Source organism: Piliocolobus tephrosceles, chromosome 6 (genome assembly GCF_002776525.5).
Source record: "Piliocolobus tephrosceles isolate RC106 chromosome 6, ASM277652v3, whole genome shotgun sequence".
In the NCBI taxonomy this organism is placed as follows: Eukaryota; Metazoa; Chordata; class Mammalia; order Primates; family Cercopithecidae; genus Piliocolobus; species Piliocolobus tephrosceles.
The window spans coordinates 140,140,032-140,159,439 of NC_045439.1; the positions used below are offsets into that span (position 1 = coordinate 140,140,032).

The following is a 19,408-nucleotide window of genomic DNA, read 5'->3' on the forward strand; positions in this document are numbered from 1 at the left end:
GATGGTGGTGGGCCACTTCCAAGATGGCGGCAGGCCTCTTGTTCTCTGACCTGGGGTTCTTGGCCTCATGGATTCTAAGGAATGGAATCTTGGGCCATGCGGTGAGTGTTATAGCTCTATTAGAAGCCGTGGGTCATGGAACAGAACAGTGGAACCCAGCAACTAGTGTTCAGTTCGATTAGGATGAACCCAGGCTCTTAGCCATGCAGGAGCAACAGCAGGCCTTTAGCCCGATCGGGAGCAGCAATGGGCGCCTTGCTGGATCAGGAGCACAGCGGACACCCTGCCAGATCCGGAGGGGTGGAAGTCAGTGGTGGGTCAGCAATGGTGGCTAATAGCAGCAGTGGATGGCAAGAAAAAGCTCAGCTCGAGCCATAACAAACATGGACCAGAAGAGTGTGCAGTTGCAAGATTTAATAGAGTGAAAACAGAGCTCCCATACAAAGGGAGGGGACCCAAAGAGGGTAGCCTGACATTTTCTTTTAACAGAGTTCTGCAGCAGTATCACTGCTCTTAGGGAGCTCACTAGGAATCCCACTATAAGGGCATGTGGAGAGAGACCTGTGGACAAGGGATGTGAGTTGTGCTGACAGGTGGGCATATCAACACTATTGCTGGAGGCAGCTCTTTGTCACCGTAGTTCCACTCAGGTTGCCCCTGAAGGGCAGGGGGTGAAGGGAAACCCTTCCAGGGGCAAAACTTTGAGCAGGGCACCTGGCTGTTTATCTTGCCTGGAAGAAAAGATGACTAAAGGATTGGATTAGATCTATGTTGATTTATGGATAGAGGCCAATGGCTTGGTCAGGGACTTGGAGGAAATGCAACTGGAAATTTGATGACAAGGAGGTCTGGAAAGGAGATATTTAGATTGACCTCTCCAAATGGACTCAAAGGTGAAGATATTTTTGTTCCAAGTGCATGCTTAGCAAAGAGCAATCTCAGCAGAGCATGATCTTAATAATCAAGTGGGCAAGATGACCCATTCTGTATATGTCAGCGGACTCATAAACAACATTCTGTTATGTTGTTTAAACCAGACTGGAGCCACTGAACTAAATTCCCAAAGGTAGAATCACTTGATCAAAGAGATGCACATTTTAAGACCTTTGGAATGTATTTTTCTCTAGAAAGAGCATAGGAGAAAATCTGTTTATCCTCACCAATATCAACATTAGATATTATTACCATTTAGCATTACAAATGTAAGAAGTAAAGTGGTATTTATTGTTTTAACTTGCATTTATTTGATTACTTGTGAGTTGATTATTTTTGCACATGTGTCTTACCTATTTGTATTTCTCCTTCTGTAAATTTCATGGGAACTAAGACCTCCAAACCAGCATTCTGTTATGAGTGTTGTTTACGGACAACATTCAAAACCTGAATTCATGCTATTGTGCCTACAGCTCATATCCAGCATGGATTGAGGTTTTCCATGGGCTCAGCAACATGGACTTCCATTTATCAAAAGCAATCTGGCTATCATCATTGCTGAATACCCAACCTACCTACCAACAGAAGAGACCAACATGGAGCCCCCAACATAGCACTCCCTAAAGGGACCAGCCAACACCTGGTAGCAGGTTGACTAGATTGGACCACTTCTATTTTGGAAGCAGTAGCCCCTTTTATCACTGGACTAGGTATGCTTTATGGATATGAGTTTGCCTTCCCTGCCTACAATGCCCCTGCCCTCATCACCATTCATGGACAGAATATCTTACTAATGTCATGGTATTCCACACAGCATTGCTCCTGACCAGGGAACTCATTTCACAGCTAATGAGGTACATCCACGGGCTTGTGCTCACGTAAGTCACTGGCCTTAAGCATCCACCTAACAGAACAGAGAAATGGCCATTTGAAGACTTAGTTATGGTGCCAGTTGGGGGGAGCTTTTTGCAGGACTTAGGTAATGTCTTTTGATATGCAATATGTTCACTGAATCTCAGTATATGATGCAGTTTCTTCTGTGGTCAAAACTCAGAGGGTGCAGACAGACTTCAAGAGGTAGAAATGGCAGTGGCTCCTCTCACTACTATTCCTAATGACCCACATTTTTGTTTCCTGCCCCTGCAACTTTGGGATTCTCTGGTTTGGAGGTCTTAGTTCCCATGAAATTTACAGAAGGAGAAATACAAACAGGTAAGACACATGTGCAAAAACAATCAACTCACAAGTAATCAAATAAATGCAAGTTAAAACAATAAATACCACTTTACTTCTTACATTTGTAATGCTAAATGGTAATAATATCTAATGTTGATATTGGTGAAGATAAACAGATTTTCTCCTATGCTCTTTCTAGAGAAAAATACATTCCAAAGGTCTTAAAATGTGCATCTCTTTGATCAAGTGATTCTACCTTTGGGAATTTAGCAGCTCCAGTCTGGTTTAAAGCCCAGTTTTTGGAACCAGACCAACCTGGGTATGAGTTCTGTCTCTGACACATACAGCTGTGTTCATTGGGTAAGCTGGCTGTCTTCCAGATAAAGTAGAATGAATACACACCAAATATATGGTAGCTATTATCATCACTTTTGCAAACAGTTATCGGTGTTCCCAAAGAATTAGCCACATGGATATTCATCATGGTATTGTTTTTAATAGTAAAAACTTGGAAACCAGTTGTGCACCATGGTTCACACCTGTAATCTCAGCACTTTGGGAAGCCAAGGCAGGCAGATCAATTGAGGCCAGGTGTTTGAGACCAGCCTGGCCAACATAGTGAATCCCTGTCTCTACTAAAAATACAAAAATTAACCAGGCTACTACAAAAATTAGTCCCTGCATTCCCAGCTACTTAGGAGGCTGAGGCATAAGAATCGCTTGAACCTAAGAGGTGAAGGTTGCAGTGAGCTGAAATCACACTGCTGTTTTCTAGCCTGGGTGACAGAGCAAGACTCTGTCTCAAAAAAAAAAAAAAAAAAAAAAAATTAGAAGCCACCTAAATATTCGTTAATTGAGGATCATCTAAAAAATTACGATTCATCAGTTGAATAAAATACTATATATCAGCCAAGTGCAGTGACTCATGCCTGTAATCCCAGCACTTTGGGAGGCCGAGGCAGGTGGATCACCTGAGGTCAGGAGTTCGAGACCAGCCTGGCCAACACGGCAAAACTGCACCTCTACTAAAAATACAAAACATTAGCCAGGTGTAGTGGCAGGCGCCTGTAATCCCAGTTACTTGGGAGGTTGAGGCAGGAGAATCGCTTGAACCCAGGAGGCAGAGGTTGCAGTGAGCTGAGATCATGCCATTGTACTCCAGCCTGGGTGACAGAATGAGACTCTGTCTCAAGAAAAAAAACAAAAACAAAACAAAACAAAAAACTATATATTGATTTAAAATGCTTATAGAAGTATTTAATGAAATGGAAAGATATTAACAATACACTATTATGTGAAAAAGCAAGTTTTAAAATATATACTATATAATGTCATTTTAGTGTTTTTTAAAAGTTATATACCATGCATAAAACTAATGCTCACATGATGTAAAATATAGTGGACATAGTTATTATTCTGCTTGGGAGATAGGAAATTGGGTGATTTTCATTTTCTCCTTTGACTACTCCATATTCTCCACATTTATTTTGGAAATAACTATGTATTGCATTTGTAATGTTAAAAAAAAAAAACTTCCCCCCTCACACCAATGTGGTTTTTAAGATTTTAACTTTTAGATTCAGTGGGTACATGTGCAGGATTGTTACAAGGATATATTGCATGGTGCTGAGATTTGGGCTATGACCAAATCGTCACCCAGCCTTCCCCTTCCTCCCTCCCCTTTCTCATAGCCCCCAGTGTCTATTGCTCCCATTTTATTTTATTTTTGAGATGAAGTCTCACTCTGTTGCTCAGACTAGAGTGCAGTGGCACAATCTCGGCTCACTGCAACCTCTGCCTCCTGGGTTCGAGTGATTCTCCTGCCTCAGCCTCCCAAGTAGCCTCCCAAGTACAGGCATGTGCCACCACGTCCAGTTACTTTTTGTATTTTTAGTAGAGATGGGGTTTCACCATATTGGCCAGGCTGGTCTCGAACTCCTGACCTCGTGATCCACCCGCCTCGGCCTCCCAGAGTGCTGGGATTACAGACGTGAGCCACTGTGCCCAGCCTATTGCTCCCATGTTTATGTCCATGTGTACCTAATGTTTAGCTCCCACTTACAAGTGAGAACATGCGGTATTGGGTTTTCTGTTTCTGCATTAATTCCCATAGGATAATGGCCTCCAGCTGCAGCCGTGTTGTTGCAAAAGATGTGATTTCATTCATTCTTTTTTTTTCATTCTTTCTTTTTCTTTTTTCTTGAGACAGAGTCTCCCTCTGTCACCCAGGCTGGAGTACAATGGCATGATCTCAGCTCACTGCAACCTCCGCCTCCTGGGTTCAAGCATAGTATTCCACTGTGTATATGTACCATATTTTCTTTATCCAATCCACTGTTGATGGACACCTAGGTTGATTCCATGTCTTTGCTATTGTGAATAGTGCTGTGATAAACACAGAAGTGCATGTGTCTTTTTGGTAGAATAATTTATTTTCCTTTGGCTATATACCCTGTAATGGGATTGCTGGGTCAAGTAGTAGTTCTATTTTTAGTTCTTTCAGAAATCTCCAAACTGCTTTCCACAGTGGCTGAACTAATTTACACTCCCACCAACAGTGTATAAGCATTTCCTTTTCTCCACAGCCTCATCAACATTTATTATTTTTTGACTGTTTAATAGTAGCCATTCTGTCTGGTGTGAGATGGTATCTCGTTGTGGTTTTGATTTGCATTTTTCTGATGATTAGCGGTGTTGAGCATTTTTCCACATGTTTGTTGGTCGCTTGTATGTCTCCTTTCATGAAGTGTCTGTTCATATCATTTTCCCACTTTTTAATGGCATTGTTTTTTGCTTGTTGATTTAAGTTCCTTATAGGTTCTATATATTAGACCTTTGTCGGATGCGTAGTTTGTGAATATTTTCTCCCATTCTGTAGATTGTCTGTTTACTCTGTTGACAGTTTCTTTTGCTGAGCAGAAGCTCTTTGGTTTAATTAGCTCTTACTTGTCAATTTTTGGTTTTGTTGCAATTGCTTTTGAGGATGTAGTCATAAATTCTTTGCCAAGGCCAATGTCAGAAGAGTATTTCCCAGGTCTCATTTAGGATTTTTTAGTTTTAGGTCTTTCATTAAAATATTTAATCCATCTTGAGTTAATTTTTGAATACGATGATAGGTATGGGTCCAGCTTCAATATTCTGCATATAGTTAACAAGTTAACCCAGTGCTGTTTATTGAATAGTGAGTCCTTTCCCCATTGCTTATGTTTGTTAACTTTGTCAAAGATTAGATGGCTGTAGGTGTGCAGCTTGATTTCTCGGTTCTCTGTTCTGTTCCCTTGGACTATATGTCTGTTTTTGTACCAGTACCATGCTGTTTTGATTACTATAACCTTGTAGGATAGTTTGAAGTTGGGTAATGTCTCTCCAGCTTTGTTCTTTTTGCTTAGTATTGCTTTGGCTATTCAGGCTCTGTTTTGGTTCCATATGAATTTTATAATAGATTTCTCTAATTCTCCAAAAAATTACATTGGTAGTTTGATAATAATGGCATTGAATTTATACATTGCTTTTGGCATTATGACCATTTTAACAATATTGATTCTTCCAATCTATGAGCATAAAATGTTTTTCCATGTATTTGTGTCATCTATGATTTCTTTCAGCAGTGTTTTGCAGTTCTCCTTTTATTGATCTTTCACCTCCTTGAATAAATGTATTTCTTGGTATTTTTTGGTAAGGTTATTGTAAATGAGATTCAATTCTTGATTCAGCTCTCAGCTTGAACATTGTTGGTATATAGAAATACTACTGAGTTTTGTACATTGATTTTGTACACTGAAACTTTACTGAAGTTATTTATCTGGTCTAGGCAAACCAGTGTTTTAAATTCAGGCAGATAGAGAGGGGAACAAGTGAACTCTGCATACCTGATCCCAGGCAGGATGCATTCTCCTGCATCTGGGAGGAGGCTGACTGGACAGTAGGAGATTTTAGCTACATTAATTCTGTGACTTTCAGTTCACAGCCCCTCCTTGGCACGATCCCATCCCTATTCCAGCTGTCCCCAGGATGCTGGGTCTGTAATGGCAGGGAGAGAATTCCCTGGCTCTGCTCACTGACAGGATGGGAGAATGTCCCAGCAGCTGCCTCCATACCCGAGACCAGACATGCCATATTAAGGGCATCCGACTGGAATGTGGCTGCTTGGGAGAAACAGGCCCTGACCCAACACCCCAGGCCTGTGTGTATTGGCTGAGGTTCACAAAGACGCTGGCCTTCAGTTCGGCAGATCGAAAATATTTTTCAGTGAAGCCCCAGCATTTGACTGGAGAAACAATAATATTCCTTCTCTGGATGTCAAACATCCGGATAAACAGAAGCCCTTTTTTTCCGCCTCCTCTCTTCCCTGAGTGTTACAAAGGATGCTCTGACATAGGCTTTTGGAAGGAACTCACCCAGCCAGGGTGAGGGCCAACCTGAGCCACAAAGAGTGCTTATTTTTTTAAAAAAGAGGGAAACATGTGGCCCATTGCAGGTTTGCTCAAAGGGCCTGGTTTCTTTAGGAGCAAGGGTGCGAGACCTACCTCTTGAGATCGGACGACTCAGAGTGGTATGGTGGCTGCCACTGACACTTGTGGCCTGGGGGTCCAAGCCCCATCCCCAGCAGAAGGCTGGGGCGTGGCTGGGGAGGAGCCTAGCAGGGAGAGGTTATCCTATCCAGAGGTATGGTTGTAGGTGCAGCCAGAGGCAGGGTGCGTATGGGGTCAGAAGTAGAAAGGGACGTGGAGGGCAGACATTAATTGAAGAACTCCTATTATTTGCATTGAACTGGAACCCAAGAATTACCAAGCCACAGAAAGTCAATCTCACCCAGCAGATGGACAAATCCAGTGGATGTGGCTAAGCCCAGAGGTTAAACGAAGGCATTCCTACCAAGTCCTCTACCAAATAGAACACATTCAGGAGATCCATTGGAGAATTTCTGGGAAAGAAAGGAGAGGGGATAATGACCCAAACCCTTCTCAAGTCTCACAAGGGATCATGAAAACTTTCCCAATTCCTTGGGTTCCTTTGAGCACCGCCTTAGCCCAGTTTAGCCAGTGACCCCTCAACTGGGCTTTTTGTCCCATAACTCACTGGCTAGCTCCATATCACTGGCAGAGTCTGCTTCCTGACACGGGCCCTGGAGCCCTTCCCAGAGCCAGGGCCAAAACACCTCCTTCCAATGCTTCATCCTGGTATCTCATCCTGAGACAGCTGACAGCCCTCAGGGCCAGACCCACTGACCTGTCTTCCCTTTGGTGAGACACGTTGGCTTTCCCATCTTGGTGTCAAACCTTAACTCTGTAATAATCACATTCTCACAGGCAGAACTAGTATTCACTCAAGTATCCTTCCATCATAGGTGCTCAAATTGAAGACTTAAGTGCTCTCATGCAATGGGATAAACTTGAACCTCTTCATCAGAACTTCTTGGAAACCCTAGTACAGAGTCCTCCATGTTTATATGGACTAGATTTAGCCCAACCTCTGGCAATGTATAGAAATTCTGACTCCTTTGCAGACTTCATCACTGAGCCCTGATTCCACTATGAAACACCATCGCCAATCTGTCCCTTACTCTCCACCTTCACTCTCTCTCCTCTGGTTCAAGCCACCCTTATCTCTTTGCCTGGGTTATTGCCATAACCTCCTCCCTGCTTCCACTCTGGTCCACATCCAATCCCTTTGCTGCACAAGCAGTTCCTCTGCTTAAAACTCTTCCCTGGTCTGCCATTGCCCTGAGAATATGAAGCAGGCTCCTAACCCAGTGGCCCTATCATCTGTTCACTGCTTGCAGCTCACCTCCATTCATGGTTCCCTTCCCACCAGCCCCAGCCACAATGGCTTTCTCTCTGCCTTTCTATATGCCCACCATGTTCTTGCTCTAGTACTGTCCTTAGTCCAGTACTGTTACCACTGCCTGAAACAGCCTCTATCCCCAGACTGGCTCTTTGTTACACTTTATCCTATAAGTCCAAGCTTCAGAAAGGCTTTCTCTCACCACTCAAGACAAGAAAATTCCTCATGGTATTCTCCTCTTTCCCCTATGGCACTTACCAGACATCAAGGTGTGCATCTAACCAGGCTTTCACTTGTTCAATATCTATCTTGACTGCTGGCCCGTGAGCTCTTTTACAGCAAAGATGATGTCTGCATGGTTCATCCTTATGTGGTGTAGTCCACATAATAGATGCTCAAAAATATTTCCTGAGTTAGTAAATAAGTAGGTAGACTGTCTTTGTCTGTTTTGTGTTGCTATAACAGAATACTTGAGGCTGAGTAATTCATAAAGAAAAGAGGTTTATTTGGCTTATGATTCTGGTTGCTGGAAAGTCCAAGATTGGGCAGTTGTATCTGGTGAGGGGCTCACATTGCTTTGACTCATGGTGGACAGGGGACAAGGAGCCAACATCTGCAAAGAGATCACCTGATGAGAGAGAAACAGAGAAAGCAACTGAGGAAGTCGGACTCTTTTTAACAACCTGTTCTCAGGGTAACTACTCCATTCCTGTAAGACTGAGAACATGCTCACCCTAACAAGATGGCTTTAATCTATTCACAAGGGATCTGCCCCCATGACACAAACACCTCCCACCCATCCCCACCTTCCAACACTGCTACATGCGGGATCAAATTTCAACATGAGTTTTGGTGGGGGACCAACCACATCCAAACCATAGCATAATCAAAAGAGAGAGAGTAGGCTACAGTAAGGCAAAGGACACCAGGAGGCAGCTGATTTAATAACCACCTGGGCTCTGAGAGTCCTTGATTGGCATCTGAAATCAACCACATTCTAGCTGTGTGACATTGGGTCAATAACTTAACCTCATTAAGCCTCAGTTTCCTCATCTATAAAACAGTGATTATAAGACTTTCCTCACTAGGTGGTTTTGAAAATTAAAGGTAATGTATTTTCAGAGTCTGACCCAATGCATGGCACTAAATAGATCTCTTCATTTATGCTAAAAACACATATTGAAAGCATCCATGGGCTGGACCTGAGCTGGTGTCTAGGGGCCACACAGGCCCTGCACTCAAGGAGGATACCAGTTAGAGGCTCTATAAATTGCAGCTATTCATAGTAATGGAACTACTAGTAGTATTAATAAACAAAATGTTAGGAAATTCTCTAGCCAGGGTGAATGAGCCAAGCCCTGTGGAAGCCCGCCTGGGAAAACCAAGGACATGAGAGACGGGAACACAGTGTGAAGCAAAATACAGGAGCCAGTGTGTGTTTTACTATAAATTGTCCTTTGATCTTTTTTCATGGTTGGCTTCGATTTTCCATTTAACTGAATTCAAGAAATCTCTGACGAAAGTTTTCATTCATAGAATGGATATTTACGTGTAGGTTGCTTTCAGGAGACGGAGGTTCAGAGGTGACTACCAACATGCTCTCTGCCCTCAAGAAGCTTATAGGGGAACAAGACACACAAAAAATCCAATCAGAAGTCAAACCTAAAAGAGACGCAGGTGAAGGGGATGGAGATTCAGAGGTGGGAGCCACAGGCTTCATGGTATGTGGCATTTGAGTAGACTGGAGGACATACAGGAGGAGAGAGCACGGCAATGGGAGAGGTTTAGGATATGGAGTCAGATGACCTAGCTTAAAATTTACCCTTAGAAAAGCACAGTTTCTCATCTGTAAAATGTGAATAATAATAGTAATAAAACCTCTCTGCATTGTTATGATTATTTTATGTCATCATTATCTCACACACACACACATACACACTAAGATTTCCTGGGAAATGTCAGAGCCATGGGACTGAAAAACATATCTTGAGATTCTGGTGAGCTCCCCAGCATCTCGTCCTCAATCGTTTCCTCCCCTAGTGGTGGCAAGGTAGACTCTCTAGGCCTGGAGGGCATGTGCTTAGTGACGGGTGACAGTGGTTGATGATAGTTGTCCCGCCTCGTGCCTGGCTCACTGCTCCACATCCTTCTACTTAATCCATCTGAGATAGAAATAACACTTCTCAAACTCTCAAATCACTCTCATCCAGTCGGAGAACTTTCAGGAACACCTGGCTGAGTCCAGCATCTGAGCCTGGGTGGGCCATCAGCCCAGGCTGCCAGAGATGCCAGTGGGCTGAAGTGGGGCAGGGCAGACACTGGCCAGCTGTCCACCCAACCCATTTCCAGTCCATCCTGAGCACATGGCTAGACTGCATTCTTGCAGCTGAGTGTGGCCAAGCAGCCTAATTCTAATCAATGAAAAGTGATAGACATGTGCTCTTCTCAGGCCTGACGGATACAACCCTTCCACACTCCTCCTTCTCCTGGAGTCCTCTCCAGCATGACTTTGGAGGCCAATTTAAAGTTGGCCTGCCTGCCATCAGTCAAAGTCTCTGAACTGCTGCATGGAGAAGGATGCCCTCACGCTCACCATGTCTGAACCCAAACTAGAACAGCCCTGCAGTGCTAAATGAGGCATGATATAAACTGCATTATGTTTATCCATGATATGTTTGGGTCTATTTGTTACAACAGCATTACTCACTAATACAGAAGAGCAGGGATCCCCTGGCTGAGGAGGACCAATGCAGGAAAGGCCGAAGAGCAGTTAGAAATCAGCATCCTGAGAGAACACAAGATGTCATGACCAAGATGTCTAAACATCACATGCAAGACTGTGGGGGTACAAATGGAGTTGAGGGTTAGCATCTAGGCAAGGTGAGGTCAGAAATACAAGGAGATGGGTTACAGGTGGCTGTTGAAAGCAGCGCTGTTGTGCCTAGCTTGTTCTTGTGGGTTAAGAAGATTGGAAGATTGAGGCCAATGCTCTTGTCGTTGGGCCCGTCCTACAACTCAGTTTTTACCTTCTATACTCAATCTGTTGCCTGAAACCCCAGGGCCTGGTAACTAGGACCCCATGACCCTCCCCTGGGCCCTGGGACAAGATTGATATCTGATATTTAGTCTGATAGTCCAACACTATTTTACAGATGAGGAAAAGCAGACCCAGAAAAAATGAAGGGGCTAATTCATAAAGCGCAAATTGATCTTTCCACCTGGTCTTGGCCAGGGCACACTGTTTCCAGCAAAATCCTGCCTTTTTAATGCCCTGGCCAGAGCCTCCCCAAAAGGACCGCTTCTCTCCTCCCTCTCTCTCTTCTGGCAAGCTAGGCTTCCAAGCCTGGCCATTGAGAATTTAAAAGAGCTAGTTTCTTCTGGTCCCAAAGAAAAACAAGCTGGCCAATTTTCTGTTAGTCCCAAGGCAGCTCCTCACTGCCCTGGAGCCAAGCAGACACTGGCCAGTCTGTGTGGAGGGCTGAGGCTGCAGTACCCACCAGGCGGTAATGACTTCTCGGAGGGAGCTGGCCTCGGCTCAGGCCATTCCGGGTGGGGGGGAGAGGAAACTGAAGACAAAACTGCGCTTCTCGTAAAGGTCTAATTCTAAAAATAAAGACAGAGTTAGCCTAGTGAGTGTCTGCAGGGATGCTCGTCTGAGTAGAGAAGTAACAGAGCAGTGCCGAGGTTCTTGAGTTAGGCAACCAGACTAAGAAAATGGTGCAAAGTAAGCCTTCTCCTGACAAGATCTGCATCCCAACAAGATCAGAGCTTTCAGCTTCTGATAAATCTGTTAGGAAGAGGAAGAGTCCGAGAAACTTAAAGCTAGTCTCAGATCTAGTAAAGCAATAAAGAGAAATTATTTGTTCTTGCACCTGGAAACTTCAGAAATGTGAGCTTCAGGCAAGGTTTGATCCAGTGAGTCAAAGATGTCATCAAGCATCCAGTTTCTTTATATCCCTCTTTCTGCTTTCCATGGAATCACTGGGTTGCTAGAAAAAGGAAGAAAAAAAAATACAGGATGTCTATTTAAATTTCATTTTCATATAGACAATAATTTTTTTAGTAAGAGTATGTCCCATGCAATATTTGGGACAGAATTATACTAAAAAGTTATTTGGTATTTATAAGAAATTCAAGTTTCACAGAGTATCTTGTATTTTATCTGACAGTCTTATCCTAAGATGAGCACATATTCTCTCTCTCTCTCTTTCTCTCTCTCTCTCTGGTAGCTCCTTGTGGAGAAGACAGTTCTCTTTCAAAACCTCAAGCAGACACATTCTTGTATCTTCTTGGCCTGAAATGGCTATTTCTGAACAAGTGTCTGTAGCTGGAGAATAAGATAAACTGATTGGATTAAAGAGAGGAGGCAGAGTGAAATGGCCAAATAGAAGCCTCCACTGATCATCCTCCTTGCAGGAACACCAAATTCAACAACTACTATCCACACAAAAACACCTTCATAAGAACCAAAAATCAGCATAGGTACTAGCTCAGCCACAGAAGGGTAGAGCACCAACTAGGCTGTTGGGTTCCCAAATTCCAGGCCTTGGCTCTTGGATGGCATTTCTGGACCTGCCATGGGCCAGAGGGGAGCCCATTGCCTTGAAGGGAGAGTCCCAGGTTTGGCAGCATTTACCACAAGCTGGCTAAAGAGCCCTTGGGCCTTGAATGAACATTAGCAGTAACCAGGCAGTACTTGCTGAGGCCTAGGGTGGTGGTGGACATGCGGAAAGGCTCCTCTGCTTGTGGAAAAAGAAGGGAAGAGTAGAAAGGACTTGTCTTGCCTGGGTGCCAATTCAGCTGTAGTAGAAATAAAGTACCAGGTGGTTTCCTAAGGTTTCTGACTCCAGGCCCTGGCTCCTGGATGGCATCTCTGGACCCATCAGAACCAGGGGAAATTCACCACCCTGAAGAGAAGGATCCAAGCCTGGCTGGCTTTGCCACCTGCTGATTGTAAAGCCCTAGAGACTTGAGTGAACATAGGTGGTAGCCAGGCAGTGGTTATGGCAGGCCTTGGGTAAGACCTAGTGCTGTGCTGGCTTCAGGTCTGACCCAGTGCAGTCCCAGTGGCCGTGGTCAAAGAGATTCTTGTGTTACCCCTCCTCCAGCTCTAGGAAGCTCAACACACAGAGAGAGAGAGAGACTCTGTTTGGGAAAAAATAAGGAAAGAGAACAAGAGTCTCTGCCTGGTAATCCAGATAATTCTTCTGGATCTTATCCATGACCACCAAGACAGTACCTCTATGAGTCTGCAAGAGCCACAGCATTACTGGGTTTGGAGTATCCCTAATGCAGATATAGTTGCAGTGACCAAAAACTTAGATCACAGCACCCAAGCCCTTTTCAATACTTGGAAATCTTTCCCAAGAAGGATGAATATGAACAAGCCTAGACTGGCAGACTGTGAAGACTTCAGTAAATACCTAACTCTTCAATATCCAGACCTCAATGAACATCCACAAACATCAAGACCATCCAGGAAAACATGAGCTCACCAAACAAACTAAATAAGACATCAGTGACCAATCCTGGAGAGATAGAGACAAGTAACCTTTCAGACAGTGAAATCAAAATAGCTGTTTTGAGGAAACATAAATTCAAGATAACACAGAGGAGGAATTCAGAATCCTATCAGATAAATTTAACAAAGAAATTGAAATAATTAAAAAGATTCAAGCAGAAATTCTGGAGCTGAAAAGTACAATTGGCAAACTGAAGAATGTATCAGAGTCTCTTAACAGCATAATTGATCAAGCAGAAGAAAGAATTAGCCTGAAAACAGGCTATTTGAAAATATACAACTAGAGGCCGGGCGCAGTGGCTCAAGCCTGTAATCCCAGCACTTTGGGAGGCCGAGATGGGCGGATCATGAGGTCAAGAGAACAAGACCATTCTGGCTAACACGGTGAAACCCCGTCTCTACTGAAAAATACAAAAAACTAGCCAGGTAAGGTGGCGGGTGCCTGTAGTACCAGCTATTCGGGAGGCTGAAGCAGGAGAATGGTGTAAACCTGGGAGGCGGAGCATGCAGTGAGCTGAGATCCGGCCACTGCATTCCAGCCTGGGCCACAGAGCAAGAGTCTGTCTCAAAAAAAAAAAAAGAAAAAAGAAAGAAAATATACCCAGATCCGGTCACTGCACTCCAGCCCGGGTGACAGAGTGAGACTCTGCCTCAAAAAAAAAAAAAAAAAGAAAAGAAAAGAAAATATAAAACCAGAGAAGACCAAAGAAAAAAGAATGAAGTATGCCTACAAGATCTAGAAAATAGCCTCAGAAGAACAAATAATAAGAGTTATTGACCTTAAAGAGAAGGCAGAGAGGGAGATGGGGTAGAAAGTCTATTCAAAGGGATGATAACCGAGAACTTCCCAAACCTAGAGAAGAATATCAACATTCAAGTACAAGAAGGTTATAGAACAACATCAAGCAGATTTAACCCAAATAAGATGACCTCAAGACGTGTAATAATCAAACTTCCAAAGGTCAAGGATGAAGAAAGGACCCTGAAAGCAGCAAGAGAAAAAAAAACAAATAACATACAATAGAGCTCCAGTATGTCCAGCAGCAGACTTCTAGGCAGAAACTTTATAGGCTAGGAGAGAGTGTCATTACATAAAGTGCTGAAGGGAAAAAAACAAAAACCTTTTACCTTAGAGTAGTGTATCTAGCTAAAATGTCCTTTAAACATGACATACTTTTCCAGACAAACAAAAGCTGAGGGATTTCAGTAACACCAGACCTGTCCTACAAGAAATGCTAAAGGGAGTTCTTCAACCTGAAAGAAAGGGATGTTAGTGAGCAAAAAGAAATCATATGAAGGTACAACATTCACTGGTAATTGTATGTATACTGAAAAACACAGAATATAACACTGTAATCATGGTGTAGAAACCTCTCATATCTTGAGTAGAAAGATTAAAAGATGAACTGATCAAAAATAATAACTACAGTGACTTTTCAAGACATACACAATACAATAAGATATTAATATAAATAGAAACAACAAAAAGTTAAAAAGCAGAGGGATGAAGTTAAAGCATAGAGTTTTTATTAGTTTTCTGTTTGCTTGTTTGTGAGTTTGTCCACGCAGTCAGTGTTAAGTTGTCATCTATTTAAAATAATAGGTTATACAATATTATTTGCAAGTCTAATGGTAACTTCAAATCAAAAAACATACAACAGATACACAAAAAATAAAAAGCAAAAAATTAAAACATACCACCATATTTAGAAAATACCACATATTTAGAAAATAACCTTTACTAAAAGGAAGACAGGAAGGAAGGAAGGAAAGAAGGAAGAAAAGACAACAGAACAACCAGAAAGCAACAAAATGCAGTAGTCAGTCCTTACTTCTCAACAATAATATTGAGTGTAAATGGAGAAACTCTCCAATCAAAAGACATAAAGTGACTGAATGGAAGCAAAAACAGGACCCAATGATCTGTTACCTAGAAAAAACACATTTCACCTATAAAAGCACACATAGACTGAAAATAAAGGGATGGAAAAAGACAGCTCATGCAAATGGAAACCAAAAAAGATCAGAGGTAGGTATATTTATATGAGACAAAATAGATTTCAAGATGAAAACTATAAAAATAGACAAAGAAAGGCATTATATAATGATAAAGGGATTAATTCAGCAAGAGGATATAACAATTGTAAATATATATGCACCCAACACTGGAGCACCCAGATATTTAAAGCAAATATTATTGGAGCTAAAGAGAGAGACAGACCCCAATACAATAAAAGCTGAAGATTTCAACACCTTACTTTCAGCATTGGGCAGATCATCCAGACAGAAAATCAATAAAGAAACATTTAACTTGATCTGGACTATGGACCAAATGAACATAACGGTTATTTACAGAACATTTAATCCAATGGCTGCAGAATACATATTACTCTCCTCAGCACGTGGATCATTCTCAAGATAGACCATATGTTAGCCACAAAACAAGTCTTTAAAACTTCAAAAAGGTTGAAATTGTATTGAGTATCTTCTCTGACCACAAAGGAATAAAACTAGAAATCAATAACAAGAGGAATTTTGGAAACTATACAAACACGTGGAAATTAAACAGTATGCTCCTGATTAAACAGTGGGCCAATGAAGAAATTAAGAAGATATTGAAAAATTTCTTGAAACAAAAGATAACAGAAACACAACATACCAAAACCTATGGGATACAGCGAAGGCAGTACTAAGAGGAACGTTTATAGCTATAAGCATGTACATCAAAAAAGCAGAAAAACTTCAAATAAACAACCTAACTATGCATCTTAAAGAACTAGAAAAACAAGAGCAAATCAAACCCAAAATTAATTAAAAAAAAAAAAGAATGAAGATCAGAACAGAAATAAATGAAATTGAAATGAAGAAAACAATAAAAAAGATTATTAAAATGAAAAGTTGGGTTGGTTGTTTGTTTTGAGACAGAATCTCACTCTGTCGCCAGGTTGGAGTGCAGTGGCGTGATCTTGGCTCACTGCAACCTCAGCCTCCTGGGTTCAAGTGATTCTCCTGCCTCAGCCTCTCGAGTAGCTGGGATTACAGGCACGTACCACCACGCCCAGCTAATTTTTGGATTTTTAGTAGAGATGGGGTTTTGCCATGTTGGCCAGGATGGTCTCAATTTCTGACCTTGTGATCCGCCTGCCTCAGCCTCACAAAGTGCTGGGATTACAGACGCTAACTGCTGCACCCAGCCGAAAAGTTGGTTTTTTGAAAAGATAAACTGATTGGCTTAGTAAGGAGAAAGAGGAAAGACAATGGATGTTTGAAAGTGCTCAACATATATATACTACAGTATCAGTCACAGAATCCAAGTTTCCCAAGGTTAGATGGGGCCCTAAAGATCACTAGAGGATTAGTTCAAACTGCCATATAAACGACAATTTGAACTATCATATAGTTAAAGTTCAAATTTATAAAGTCTATAGTTATAGTTCAAACTTATAATCTCTCAGGCTTTATATTCATCTCTCTACTATCAGGGAGGTTACTTCCTTCCAAAAAGCTCATTCCATCTTTGGTTGTCCCTGGCTGTTGGACATCTAGCTAAAATTTTCTTTTCTTGTATCTTCCACTCATCGGTTCCAATGCTAACAAGAGGGATCTATCTACAGGGCAGTTTCTAAACCAACTCCAGATGAATAAACACCTACTATGCACAAGACTCCAGGCTATCTGCTTTAACATTGTTCATCTTATTTAATCCTCCCCAAACCTTTGAAATAAGCAAGTCCCTTTTAATGGAAACAAAAACTTGGAAGTTAAGCCACTCATCCCCAGAATACACAACTAGTGGCAGAGCTGGATTTGAACACGCATCAGACTAGATCTAAAGCCCACACTCTTACCCCTTCATCACAATGAGGAACCAACAGCTTTCAAATATGGAATGGCAGGGTCCCAGCTCCCTTCCTCTCCAGACTGAGCATTCCAGAGACTTTTAGTCCCTAAAGTTGGCGCCTCAGGTAGAGCATACGCTCAGATGTGGTCAGAAAAACAGAACATAGCCAGGGATAAAAGATCTGTGGGGATGGAGAAAAAAGCAGCCCCGAGAGCTTCACATACCAGTTACTCATCACTTGATTTCATCCACTTGTTGGTATAAGTTGAGTGCTTGGTATGTGCAGACACCATGTGAGGCCATGAGGATGAAGAGAGAAAGAGGGAGAGTGAACAAATGAGTGAAGAACAGAGAGAGGAAGGGAAAGAGAAAGAGAAGGGAGGGAGGAGGGAGGGAAGGAGGAGGGAGGGAGAAAGGAAGGGAGGGAGGGAGGAAGGAAGAGAGGAAGAAAGGGAGGGAGGGAGGGAAGGAGGGACGGAAGGAAGGAAGGGAAGAGAAGGGAAGGGAAGGGAAAGGAAAGGAAGGGAAGGGAAGGGAAGCGAAGGGAAGAAAGGGAGGGAGGAAGGGGGCCCAGTGTGGTTGCTCACGCCTGTAATCCCATGTAATCCCAGCAGCACTTTGGGAAGCTAAGGCGGGGGGATGGCTTGAGCCCAGGAGTCTGAAGCTGCAGTGAGCTGTGATTGCACCACTGCACTCCAGCCTGAGTGACAGAGACCATCTCTCCATTAGAAAAATAAAATAAAACACCAATTTTAAAAAGGAAAAGAAAAAAAGGAAGAGCCTAAAGCATAAGGGAGCTCATGGCCCAGAAAAAAAAAAAAAAAAACAGAGGCAGAATCAATAATTACTGTAGCCTGGGTGCAGCGGCTCACGCCTGTAATCCCAGCACTTTGGGAGGCCGAGGCGGGTGGATCACGAGGTCAAGAGTTCGAGACCAGCCTGACCAATATAATGAAACCCTGTCTCTACTAAAAATACAAAAGTTAGTTGGGCATAGTGGCACACATCTGTAATCCCAGCTACTTGGGAGGCTGGGGCAGGAGAATCGCTTGAACCTGGGAGGCAGAGGTTGCAGTGAGCCGAGATGGCACCACTGCATTCCAGCCTGGGCGACAGAGCGAGACTCCGTCTCAAAAAAAAAAAAAAAAATTACTGTAAAATGTTATATATGTGTGTATTTATATAGATAGATGTTGACATATGTTTACTTATATATCAATATATTTATATTGATGTATATATAAATACACATATATAGAAACATATACAGAAACATTTGAATATTTAAATAGCAGCATAACTAGGATGCTATGAGTCTGGTCCTGGAGCAGTCCATGGGGAGATGGCAGGCAGGCCAGGCAGGAGGAAAAGCCTAGGCAGAGCTTCAGACAGCTGAGGATTCAAGAACAACCTAGATGGAAAAGCATTCCATTAAAAGACTGCCATACACCAACAGGACTATTCTTGCCTTAGTGTTGGATGACAAGGCCTTTGCTTCCCAAGGCACCCCTGGCCTGGGCCTGCCTTCCTGAAACCCCAGGCTGTTTCCGCAGAAAACATTCTCTCCATACGTTTAAAAAATTGGTGATTCATTCCCACAGAGGAAACTTATTTTGACGTTTGAAAACATAAATGGGCAAAGGACGCAGGCGGCTCACAAAAAGGAAGCATGGTTAGTAAACAGACTCAAGGAAACACAGTCAACCTGGCCAGTAATCAAAGAAATGCAAATTAAAACAACTGAGGCGCACATTTCCACCTATTAAATTAACAGCCATAACAGAAAGGTTGAGATGATTATATTCCATTCTGGTGAGGTCTGGGGAAAAGCGGCAGCTCTGACGTTGTCGGAGGTAGGACCGGCCCCATGATCTGCAGAGTCCGGGGCAAACTGAAAATGTAGAAATGTAGGGCCTTTTCTTCAAAAATCATTAAGAATTTCAGGCCGGGCGCGGTTGCTGAAGCCTGTAATCCCAGCACTTTGGGAGGCCGAGACGGGCGGATCACGAGGTCAGGAGATTGAGACCATCCTGGCTAACACGGTGAAACCCCGTCTCTACTAAAAAAATACAAAAAACTAGCCGGGCGAGGTGGCGGGCGCCTGTAGTCCCAGCTACTTGGGAGGCTGAGGCAGGAGAATAGCGTGAACCCGG

The 19,408-nt window shown here is 42.8% G+C and overlaps 1 long non-coding RNA gene across 1 annotated transcript; it reads right to left on the bottom strand.

Annotated features, from left to right (window-relative positions):
• Nucleotides 1-8,375: 8,375 nt before the first annotated feature.
• LOC113225050 lies at nt 8,376-11,883 on the bottom strand. The gene is made up of 3 exons (XR_003309661.1): nt 11,391-11,883; nt 10,601-10,730; nt 8,376-8,506 (listed from the first exon to the last, which is right to left on the bottom strand). It is a non-coding gene; the product is annotated as an uncharacterized LOC113225050 (long non-coding RNA).
• Between the last annotated feature and the right edge of the window lie 7,525 nt (nt 11,884-19,408).